This window comes from Sceloporus undulatus, chromosome 11, assembly GCF_019175285.1.
Source record: "Sceloporus undulatus isolate JIND9_A2432 ecotype Alabama chromosome 11, SceUnd_v1.1, whole genome shotgun sequence".
Lineage (NCBI taxonomy): Eukaryota > Metazoa > Chordata > Lepidosauria > Squamata > Phrynosomatidae > Sceloporus > Sceloporus undulatus.
Genome location: NC_056532.1, coordinates 12732332 through 12743965, shown reverse-complemented (window position 1 = coordinate 12743965; position 11634 = coordinate 12732332). Strand labels below are relative to the sequence as shown.

Sequence of the window (11634 nt, the reverse complement as noted above, 5' to 3'; positions counted from 1 at the left end):
GGTTAACCTTGGCTTATCAATGGTTCATGCAAAAATGTCTGGGATATTAGGACACTGTTCTAATCTTCATCTGAGAACATGACCAAAATGAAGTGGTTTGTCAGCTTAATATCTAAGCCATCTCTCCTCTCCTTCCTAGAATTCAGAATTCCGGGAGTTTCTTCTCACCAAACTGATCAATGCAGAAAATGCCTGCTGCAAGTCAGACAAGTTTGCTAAGCTGGAGGTAAGATGGGAGCCATGGAAAGGGGATAATTTCCTTACCCAAGAGAGTTATTACTTTGGAATATCTAGGCCATTGTAGCATCCAGCGAACCTGGATGTTAAAGGAAAATAACATATGCAAAGGAGAGGGATGCTGGGGGATTTGGCTTTTTGTGGATTCTACTGTGAAATGATCAAATGCACAACCTCCACACTTGGGATGGAATGAAATCCCATCAGTTTCCCGACTGGAGTCAAATTTGAAGTTTGTGCCCTTTTGAGAAACCTGGCTGGGAAGAAAAATGGCACATCAAAAGTTCCTGCAATTTGTCAGAAACTTTTGTTTTGTTTTCTTTCCCAGACAACAAAACTGCATAGTTTTTGACAGCTGCCAAGAGTTTGGGACACTGCTCAGCTTTACGTTCAAAACTTACAGTCTTTTTCTTTTAACTACACACAGAAAGTCGCACAGGTCCCTGAAGGGGGAAACCCTTTAGCCATTTACATTATTTATTTGAAGAAAGTGCAGAAAATGCAAAACTAAATTGCTCATTATGCTGCTATATAAACAATGTGGTTAAGTGTTTGGTGTCTTGTCTACAGCTTTGACCAATTTGAAAGTTCTGCAACTCAGATGTTATACATCAAGAAAGCTGGAACTTTTGTTGTGCAAAATTGCTAGATTTTGAACAACTTTTTGTGCAAATGTTGGAGGAAGCATTTTCACAGCAAGCTTTTTCATAGCAAAGTTGTAATGACGTCTCTAGTAATGCCATGTGCCATGCCACGAAAGATGCCTGCACACGGTGCAACATTGGATCATGGATGACTAAATTCAGATACGAGGCTGGAACCATGTCCTCTCGTACTATGAGCATTTCTGAAAGTTCATTTTTTAAAAAATTAAATATTTCTGTCCAGCTTTATCTCTAAAGAGGTAATAAAATCAATTTAAGCCATTTGAAAAGATGAGGGTTGCCTTTAGTGGTGCCAGCAATACAACTTCATCCCAAGGGTTTTAGGGAGTTTAAAAAAAGAAATAGTAAAAGCACTTGGATCAAAATAGTTTCCCATTCTTGCCTTTTGAGAATTTTTGGCTTAGGTCTGTGACTGTATTATAGTAACAGGATGAAAACACAACACTTTAAAAATAATGACGTTTGTTTCATAATGTTGTTCTTAGGATCGGACACGAGCTGCTCTGCTGGACAACCTCCACGATGAACTTCATGTCCATACGCAATTGATGCTAGGCCTGGGATTTGAGGAGGACAAGCTGGAAAATGGAGGCCATGGGGGATTCTTGGAATCATTTAAGGTAAAGAAGCTTTCATAGCAATTTCTGTTTGCTGCGCCTTAGTCCTGCATCAAAACTCAACCCCAAATGTTGTACTGGTCCTCTTGATGGAATCATATATCATTCTGATATGGTGCTATTTACTTGTTTAATAGTAGCTGATGCCCAAGTACGTTGTCTTCTTAGAATTCAGTGAGGTATATCAAGAAAATGAATATAGGATTAGTAAGGTAAATAAAGCAAAACAAAAGCCAAGCCAAGCAAAATATTCTGAGTGAACCTGATTAGGGATCTTGTAGAATTTAGTACTCCCCAGAGTTGTATTCTCTGCTATTTACATTACATTACATTTGCATTACGCACTTTTTTACCCACTGTACCTATTTCACATAATTACTCTGTTCACTGATAGTAATAGGGCCAGAGGCAAAGAGTTATGTACTGAAACTCATTCTTGAGTCTATTAGCTTCAACCCTTCCGTTTCTTGGCTAGGAAGTAAGTACTAGTAATATTTGTGAACCAACTAAATTCACTTCTGTGACAATAATCATGATTACCATTCAGTTTCACACCTGTCTTTGCAAATGATGATCTGAGGACTATTTAATGTTTTAAAATGAGAACAGGTTCTTAGGATGATGAACCTTGCAGCCCAGGCCCCGTCTCTATAAGCTGAGTGATATACCACTATTCTTATGGACCATACATCCAACCCACTCTTCTTTCTACCATATGTCTATGATACCTCATTGAATTTATAGTGATTCTGGAGACAGCTGGGTCTACACAAGCTCTTGCTTGACCTCTGGGACATGCCAGCTCCTGGGTTAAAAACTCCCTTGCTGCGATTCTGATCAGATCAGGCTGTGATCTGTTACAGCAGCCTCCCTACTGGCTGCTGTTTGCTTTTTGAAAACACAACCACACAGTTACCAATAGCAGCTGGAATTCATAATCGTAGTTGCGACTTTTTAACCTAGATTTGCATATTTTTATCTGATATATATTCATAGTGAATAGTGTATAGGATATGTACTGATTATAAAAGTCCCCCAATCCTGATTTACCAGGCAGCTACCACTGCAGGTGATGGGGTCTTTTCTCATGCCAATCAGAGCACAGCAGATGGATATTTCCACCCCACTCCCACCAATGATCATAGAGTCATAGAGTTGGGAGAGATCCCAAGGGCTATCCAGTCCAAACTCCTGAGTAGTGCATATACACTGGTGCCTCGGGATACGAAATGATCGGGTTACGAAATTTTCGGGATACGAAAAAGCTGGATAGGGAAAAACTGTTTCGGGTTACGAAATATTTTTCGGGTTACGAAATTCATTTCGGCGCGAAATTCAAATGATGCAAAGTGCAGTTATAGGCTTCCAGGGCTAACGGAAAGCTAAGGGGGCTGAGTTAGGGGTTAGCTGTGGCGCGAATTTTGAATTAGTTAGCAGCAGTGATTGTCTTGAGAAATTCAAGCTGATCACTTGGATTGCTACGAACATGGGGTTGGGCTTTGCCTTCAGAAACAAAACCATTTGTTTGATCTGCCCCTTTGTCTGGCCCTGTTGACTGTGTGCGAAGGGTTGTCTTCTGCAGCTCTGACTCTTGGTTCCATTGTAGGTTCGGACTTTCTGGATTTGGAATTTTTGCATGACAGGTGTATTTTCGGCTCAAGACCGGACATAAGGAAATTTCTTACCAGGTAGGTTGATGATTTTTACCTTCTTCTTGTGTGGTGGGGTGGGGCTGAGACGTGTGACCATGCTTTTGCTGTGGGGGGTGCTGGTTGTTGTTGTGTGTTGTTGTTTTTTTTTTTTTTTTTGTGTGTGTGTTTTCAAAGTGTGGGATTGTGGTTTGCTCTGGCATTTTCTGATTTTTGGATTATGGGATTCGGGGTGCTTGCTTTTTTTGGGTTTTTTGCTGTTAGGGTGACATGCTCTAATTTGTGTTAGGGCTTGATGTGCTGGTTTGCTTTTTTTGGGTTTTTTTTGCTGTTAGGGTGGATGCTTAATTTGTGGATTATGGGCTTGATGTGCTGTTGCTTTTTTTTTGGGTTTTTTTGCTGTTAGGGTGGCATGCTCTATTTGTGGACTTATGGGCTTGATGTGCTGGCTTGCTTTTTTGGGTTTTTTGCTGTTAGGGTGGCATGTCTCTAATTTGTGGATATTGGCTTGATGTGCTGCTTGCTTTTTTGGGTTTTTTGCTGTTAGGGTTGCATGCTCAATTTGTGGATTATGTGCTTGATTTGCTGGGCTTGCTTTTTTTAGGTTTTTTGCTGTTAGGGTGGCCTGCTCTAATTTGGGATTATGGGTTGATGTGCTGGCTTGCTTTTTTGGGTTTTTTTGCTGTTAGGGTGGCATGCTCTAATTTGTGGATATTGGCTTGATGTGGCTGGCTTGCTTTTTTTGGGTTTTTTGTCGTGTTAGGGTGACATGCTCTCATTTGTGGATTATGGGCTGATGTGCTGGCTTGCTTTTTTTGGGTTTTTTTGCTGTTAGGGTGGCATGCTCTAATTTGGGATTATGGCTTGATGTGCGTGGCTTGCTTTTTTTGGTTTTTTTTGCTGTTAGGTGGCATGCTCTAATTTGTGGATTATGGCTTGTGTGCTGGCTGCTTTTTTTGGGTTTTTTTGCTGTTGGGTGACTTGCTTCTAATTTGTGGATTGGGCTTGATTGCTGGCTTGCTTTTTGAGGTTTTTTTGCTTTAGGGTGGCATGCTCTAATTTGTGGATTATTATTTATTATTATTATTAACTTTATTATGAAGCGCTGTAATTTACACAGCGCTGTCATGCAATCTTTGTTAGACGGGTCCTGCCCTCGGGCTTGATGTGCTGGCTTGACTTTTTTTGGGTTTTTTGCTGTTAGGGTGGCATGCTCTAATTTGTGGATTATGGGCTTGATGTGCTGGCTTGCTTTTTTTGGGTTTTTTTGCTGTTGGGTGGCATGCTATCATTTGTGGATTATGGGACTTGATGTGCTGGCTGCTTTTTTTGGGTTTTTTTTCTGTCTTAGGGTGCCATGCTCTAATTTGTGGATTATGGGCTTGATTGTGCTGGCTTGCTTTTTTTGTGGTTTTTTTGCTGTTAGGTGGCATGCTCTAATTTGTGGATTATGGGCTTGATGTGCTGGCTTGCTTTTTTTGGGTTTTTTTGCTGTTAGGGTGGCATGCTCTAATTGTGGATTATGGGCTTGATGTGCTGGCTTGCTTTTTTTTGGGTTTTTTGCTGTTAGGGTGACATGCTCTAATTGTGGATTATGGGCTTGGATGTGGCTGCTTTGATTTCTTCATGGCTCTGTGTTTTCAAAGTTGTGTGTGACTTTTAAAACTTTGGCCATGGTCACATGTGGCCAGAGACTCTCACCATAGGGTGGCATTTTTGATTTGGGGTTTTTGCCTATGGGCTTGTGTCTTGTGTGCTTTGGGCCATGTCGTGATGATTGAGAGTGTGGGTGTGAGTTTTGCAGTTTGGGCCAGAGAGTGTGACCATGGGGTGGGGGTGTTTCCAAGTGTGGCTTTGCTCAGTGCCTGTGCCTTTTGTCCTTTTTAGGCTTGAGCTATGGCTCCCAAGCCAAGCGATGAGAAAAAGAAGAGGGCCTCCTTGGTCCTTGAGGACAAGAAGGACATCATCGCCCAACACGAGAGGGGCGTGCGCTTGGTGGACATTGCCACGGAGTATGGACGAAACCCTTCGACCAATTGGCACTGTCCTCAAGCAGACGGAGGCCATCAGAGCTGTTGTGGCTCCAGCGAAAGGCGTGACGACGATTGCCAAGCAGAGGGACACCAAAGCCACGAGGAGATGGAGCGCCTGCCTTCTCCTCGATTAAGAAAAGGAGCAGGAGTCGGGACACTGTGACCACCCGGTCATCTGAGAATGGCCACCACCATTTTCGAAACCTGGCAGCAAGGAGGCAGGCGAAGGAACTTCTTCGCAGGAGGAGCCAGCCACCCCGGACTTCAAAGCATCACGTGGCTGGTTCGAAAAAGTTCAAGAAGAGGACCGGGATCCACTCTGTCGTCCCCACGCGAGGCGTCCAGCGCAGACCACCAGGCCGCCGAAGCCTCGTCGTCGAGTCAAGGCCATGGTGGAGGAGGAAGCTACGTCCGCAGCAAGTGTTCATTGCGACGAGACGGGCCTCTTCTGGAAGAAGATGCCTCGCCGCACCTACATCACCCAGAGGAGAGGAGACAGCCAGGCCACAAGCCTATGAAGGACCGCTTCACCCTTGCGTTGTGTGCCAATGCCAGCGGGACTGTAAGGTCAGCCCCTGTTGGTGTACCACTCCGAAAAATCCAAGGGCCTTCAAGGCACACAACATTCAAAGGACAGGTTGCCAGTGATGTGGCGTTCCAATGGCCGAGCATGGGTCACCACGCCCATCCTTCTTCGTGAGTGGACAACAGTGTCTTCGCCCCGACGTGAAGCGTACCTGAGAGGAGAGGATTTGCCTTGAAGTGCCTCCTCCTCTGGACAATGCTCCTGCGCACACCCATGGCCTGGAGAAGGACATCCTCGCGGAGTTCTCCTTCATCAGGTCCCGTTTCTGCCACCCAACACGACCTCCCTCTTGCAACCCATGGACCAGCAGGTGATTGCCAACTTCAAGAGATCTACCCCAAAGCACCTGTTCAAGCGTTTTTCGATGTGACGGAGAGCACACCAGCTGACCCCTTCGAGAGTTCTGGAAGCCGCATTTTGGATATCGTCGTGTGCTTGAAGATGGTGGACTTGGCCTGGCAGGAGATCACCAGGCGCAACCTGATTGCTGCGTGGAGGAAGCTGTGGCCTGAGCCTTCTTCTCTGGAAGGTCGCCAGACCGAGGTGTGAGCCAGGTGAAGAAGCGGTGCACGAAAGTCTCCATCGCAAGGTCCCTGGGACTCGACGTGGACAACGACGACGTGGAGGAACTCATCGCAGGAGCACACGAGGACTGTCAACAGAGGACCTGAAGGCCTTGGCGGCGATGCAACCACTCGGCCGTGGATGAGGACGGCTCCATTTCGACAGGGCCAACAGGAGGAGGCTGCAGGGGCAGTTTTGCCAACGGCAGAAATTAAAGACATTTGCGGCACTTCCACCCAATGTGGCTTCATCTGTGGAGAAAGCACCACCCTGAGAAGGTGCTCACCAGCCATGCCATTGACATTTTGATATGTCTGCCTTAGCCATTTAAGAACCTGCTAAGGGCAGGCAAAAGCAGAACATCCTTGGACCAAGTTCTTCACTAGAGAGGGAACCGTCATCCAAGAAGGCAAAAAGGTGACCCTAAAAAAAGGTGACCCTTAAAAAAAACACCACATTTTTTTAAAAAAAATGGTTAACTTGTTAAAATTGGTGGCATTGGCTAACATGGCTGAATTGGTTAAATTGCTTGAATTGGATAAATTGGCTGAAGTGTTAAAATTGATGAATGGCTGAAATGGTTAAATCTTGCTTGAATTGGATTTAAAATTGGCTTTTGGGCTGCCCCTCCCCCCTCCTCCTACGCACTCACTACGAGAGTGCAAGGACCAGATGCCAAGACCAGCAAAGATAAGAAAAACCCTTTTTTCTTTATCATTTGAGAGTGTGGGGTGTGGGGTGTGAGTTTGCAAGTCTGGCCTTGATTTGTTGGGCCATAGAGTGTGACCATGGGGTTGGTTTTTAGATTTGGGGTTCTTTGGTCATGGGTGTGATGATTTGAAGTGTGGGATGTGGGGTGTGAGTTTTGAAAGTCTGGCCTTGTATTGATGTGGGCCATAGAGTGTGCCATGGGGTTGGTTTTTTAGATTTGGGGTTGCTTTGTCATGGGTTGTGATGATTTGAGAGCTTCCTCCTCCTCCTCCTCCTGCCTCACTCTGAGATGCCAGAACCATCAAAGATAAGAAAAAAACTTTTTTCTTTAATCCTTAGAAACTTTAGAATGGACCTGCCAGTCTTGTTAAGCCTCTTAGTGCCTCAGGCAACTGTATTGTAAGGGTACTTAGCTTAATAGGCCTCTATTTTACCTTGTTTTGAGTTGCGGTTCAGTCTGAGGTCACTGAACGCATTAGTTATTTTCAATGGGAAAGTGTTTCGGATACGAAATTTTCGGGTTACGAAAGGAATTGCGGAACGAATTAATTTCGTAACCCGAGGTAGCAGTGTACCATACTGAGTAGTGCATTACTCAGTTTTAATGCATCATCATAATTGATATTTCCAAATTCAAATCTGAGGTCAACATTGTACAGTCAGCCCTTCTTATTCAAGCATCCACGGTTTGAAAATGTTCCAAAAAAGTATAAATTTCAAATATCAAACCTTGGTGCATTACAGACCGGCAGATTGCGGCGGTCTGCTGCCACCGCCAGTTGCTGCATCCAGGAATGCTTGCAGCCCGGAAGAGACGCCATGAGGTGCTAGTTGCGCACTCGCAGTGTCACTTCCACCGCGCGATGTGCGGACGCAGAGCATCCGTTACGTCAAAATGGCGGTGGCCGTGTGGAACAGCCGCCGCCATTTGTTACGTACTCAGTCTGTGCTAGGGTTAGGGGCGTCTGGTGCCCATTTGGAGTCCGTCCTAGGGTGCCCGTTTGTAACAGGCCCTTGATTCTCCATTTTTTATAAGGGACACTATTTTGCATTTTGTCATTATATTTAATGGGATTTGAGCATCCACGGATTTTGTTATCCACGCGGGATCTTGGAACCAAATGCCAGTGTATAACAAGGGTCCATTGTATTGTGTGATAGCTGACAAGCACTTCACACAATCTAGCTGTGCAATGTTAGAAATGGTGGGCAATCCACATTATAAAACAGTTTTTTTCCAATCTTTGGTCTTCCAGATGTTTTGGACTTCAGCTCCTAGAATTCCTGACTGTTGCCCAAGTTGGCTGGGGTTTCTGGGCAATGAAGTCCAAAAGGCTTGGAGGACCAAAGTTTGTGAATCACTGTGATAAAATTTGGGGAGATAGAAAAGGAGCTAAAATTCACTACAAAGGAGACAAAGGGAAGTGGAGAAAGGGAAGGGAAGGCCTAACCAGTGAAAGGATGTGCATTTATTTAGGCTTATTTATGATGGACAGCAAGCCAAAACAGAGCTACCATACTCATGATGGCTGGTTTTAGCGTTGGACTACGTCTCTGGGGTTTGGATTCCTGCTCAGTCATGGAAACTCACTGGGTGATCTTGGGCAAACCACACTCTCTCAGCCTCAGAGGAAGGCAAAAGCAAATGCTTATGCTTGCCATAAATCGGAAACAGCTTGAAGGCACACAGCAGCAAGTTAAAGAAAGGGGAAAATGTATATGAGATCATGAAAAGCTTTCTGGCAGTAAGAGCTGTTTGACAGAGGAATGTGCTGCCTTGGAGAGTGGAAAAGTCTCCTTTGAAGGTTTTCAAAAAGAGGCTGGATGGCCATCTGTCAGGAGTGCTTTGATTGTGTATTCCTGTATGATTGGGGCCCTTGGGATCTCTTCCAACTCTGTAATTAAAATTAATTTGATCCTCTCATCACTACTAAGACTTATTAATTTGTTAACATATTAATATACTGATAAGAGTGGTAATTTTTAAAAATGCATTACAATTAGAAAAAGACTCTAACCTAAAAAATCACCCCTAGTGATAAAATTAATTCACGTAAAATGTTTCGATGTTGTTGTTGTGTGCTTTCAAGTCATTTATGACTTATGGTGATCCTAAGGCAAAGCTAGCATGGGTTTTTCTTTGCAAAATTGGTTCAGAGGAGGTTTGCCATTCTGAGTTTGAGAAACTTTAGCACCTGTTGTTATTGTTTGCCATCAAGTCTTATGGCAATCCTAAGGCGAACCTATTATGGGGTTTTCTTAGCAAGGTTTGTTCAGAGGAGGTTTGCCATTGCCTTCCGTTGAAGCTGAGAGCATGTGAGTTTCATGGCCAAGCTGGGAATTGAACCCTGGTCTCTAGAGTCCATTCCAACACTCAAAACACTATGCTACGCTGGCTGCCACATAAAATGTTATATGTTACTAAAAAAAAAAAAAGATATGCTAATGCAAGGTTGGGTGGGAATTGTATAGTTGTCCAAGTGCTGTTGGACTACAACTCTCATCAGTCTGCCCCAGCATAGCTGTGCAATTTCATCCACTGCGATTGGCATTAAAATGCTGACTTTCCCCCCCCAATTGTCGTGGATTTGTTAAAATAGAGGATAGGTGAACTAGGCCTGGGACAGACGGGCAGGAAACGCCATCCTCTGGCCAATTCTAAAGTTCCAGAGCGCGCAGCAACCACACGCTCTGGAACCCTAGGATGTGTGGGCGCCGGCGTCATGGCAGCCTCCCATCCATATGGGGGCCACCATCATAAGGTAAGTGATGCACAGCATGTAGACATCTCTGTGCATCGCTTACATCACAAGTGCGCCAATAGCGCATTCGTGACAGTGTGTGGCGTCCCAAGAGGAACCCGTTTTTTCTGGGTTCTTTTTGGGGTGGAGGGATGCTGTGCGGTTTGGCTGCTGCGGTGTCCCTCCGGAGGGATACCAGACGCCTCCAGCCCAGACTTTCGGGGAGGTATGTACTGGGCCTTAGTTAGTTTTTAACAGATTATGGCCAAGCTCTACTGCATGCACCAGCTGGCTCCGTTGTGCCCAGCACAGGCTCCTCTTCCCTTTGTCCCTTAGCCACTGGGCTCATGCTGGGACCCACACTCCCTCTCTAGACCCTGATGCTCACAACACCAGCCGCATTGCACCTCTCAGAAACATATTACAAGGCCCCTGACATGTTAAGATGAATCTTTCACTTGCCTTCCACCTGGTATGAAATTGGACTTTCTTGCTTTTTTTCTTTGGCATTGCAGGACATCCCAGGGCTTGCGAGGAAAACAACTGTCAGAATAATTTTGCAGCTGCCTTTTTACTTCTGGACAGCCCTGCTGGTCTGCTTGATAGCTTATTTGTTTCTCAGCGTGCTTCCCGTGTAAATATATAATGGGACAAGAAATGGGAAAACAGAGGGGCCTTTTTTCTTCAGGATTTGACAGGAAGTCACAGACACTCATTTTCACTTGGTTGCTTCTTTTCGCAGACTGCAAAACACCCTCATACACACACACACACACACACACAAAACACATATCAGGTTTCTGTAGAATTAGACCTGAAGTCAGATAGAGGAAACTAATCTGAAGAAGAGCAATCCTTAATACAAGACAGCAAAAACTTTAATACCATAAAGGCACCAGGTCTCATTTGATCTTGGAGCTAAGCAGGGTCAGCTCTGATTAGCACTTAGATGGGAGACTGCCATTGCAGACCAATGCCGTAGGTTATATTTCAGAGAAGGGAGCTGGAAAAACCAGCTGCAAGTATTCCTTGACTATGAAGTATAACACACGGAGCTTTTTGCAGGTCAGACCTGGGGTGACTCCTGGTTCAGCTATGCGAATTCACGTCGTAACGTGAATGTTTTATGACACCTGGTTGCTCTCCCGTTGCCCTTCCGAATCGAGGGGGAATTGAATCCAAGGCAATTCATGTGATGCAAATTCATGCAAAGCGAAGTGAGTGCAAATTGTATTACCACACCGGTGCATACTATGTGGATTCAATGATTCGAATTGGGACCCTTGCACATGCTCAGTGGGGCTCTGGACACTGTCCTCCTTCCCTGCCCCCTCCTTAGCTGTCATCCTTCATCGTGCTGAAGGAGCAGTCAGGAGATGATGGGATAGGTTGCAGGGGGTCACTGGAACCAGGATCAGACTGAAGGAGTACTCAGGGGATGATGGGATAGGTCGCAGGGTGGCAGAGAGAACAAGGTGGCATGAAGGAGGAGGAGGGGGATGAAGGAGCAGGACGCAGGGGGCCAAGGGGGGGGCGACATCGGAGTGATCTTCCACACCAGACCAATTTCGAAGTGAAATCGAAGTGAGCTTGAAAGCGAATTCTGTGAATTCACTTTTTTTACGATTTTACCAAAATGAGGGATCACTTTGAAATCACTGTGGAATCGCCACTGAAGGAGTGCCCATAGAAAGGAATCACGTCTGATAACACAGTCATGTTATGACATGAATTCGCATCGTGGACCCGCAGTCACCCAAGATCTGAGCTCAAAAATCCTCAAAAACCTCTGTGTCTATGAAAATCCTATGAAATGCATGGGATCGCCAGA

At 45.1% G+C, this 11634-nt stretch overlaps 1 long non-coding RNA gene across 1 annotated transcript; it reads left to right on the top strand.

Moving 5' to 3' along the window:
* The first annotated feature begins 20 nt into the window (after positions 1-20).
* LOC121916829 lies at positions 21-10990 on the top strand. The gene is made up of 3 exons (XR_006100923.1): positions 21-226; positions 1388-1522; positions 10319-10990. It is a non-coding gene; the product is annotated as an uncharacterized LOC121916829 (long non-coding RNA).
* Positions 10991-11634: the final 644 nt, after the last annotated feature.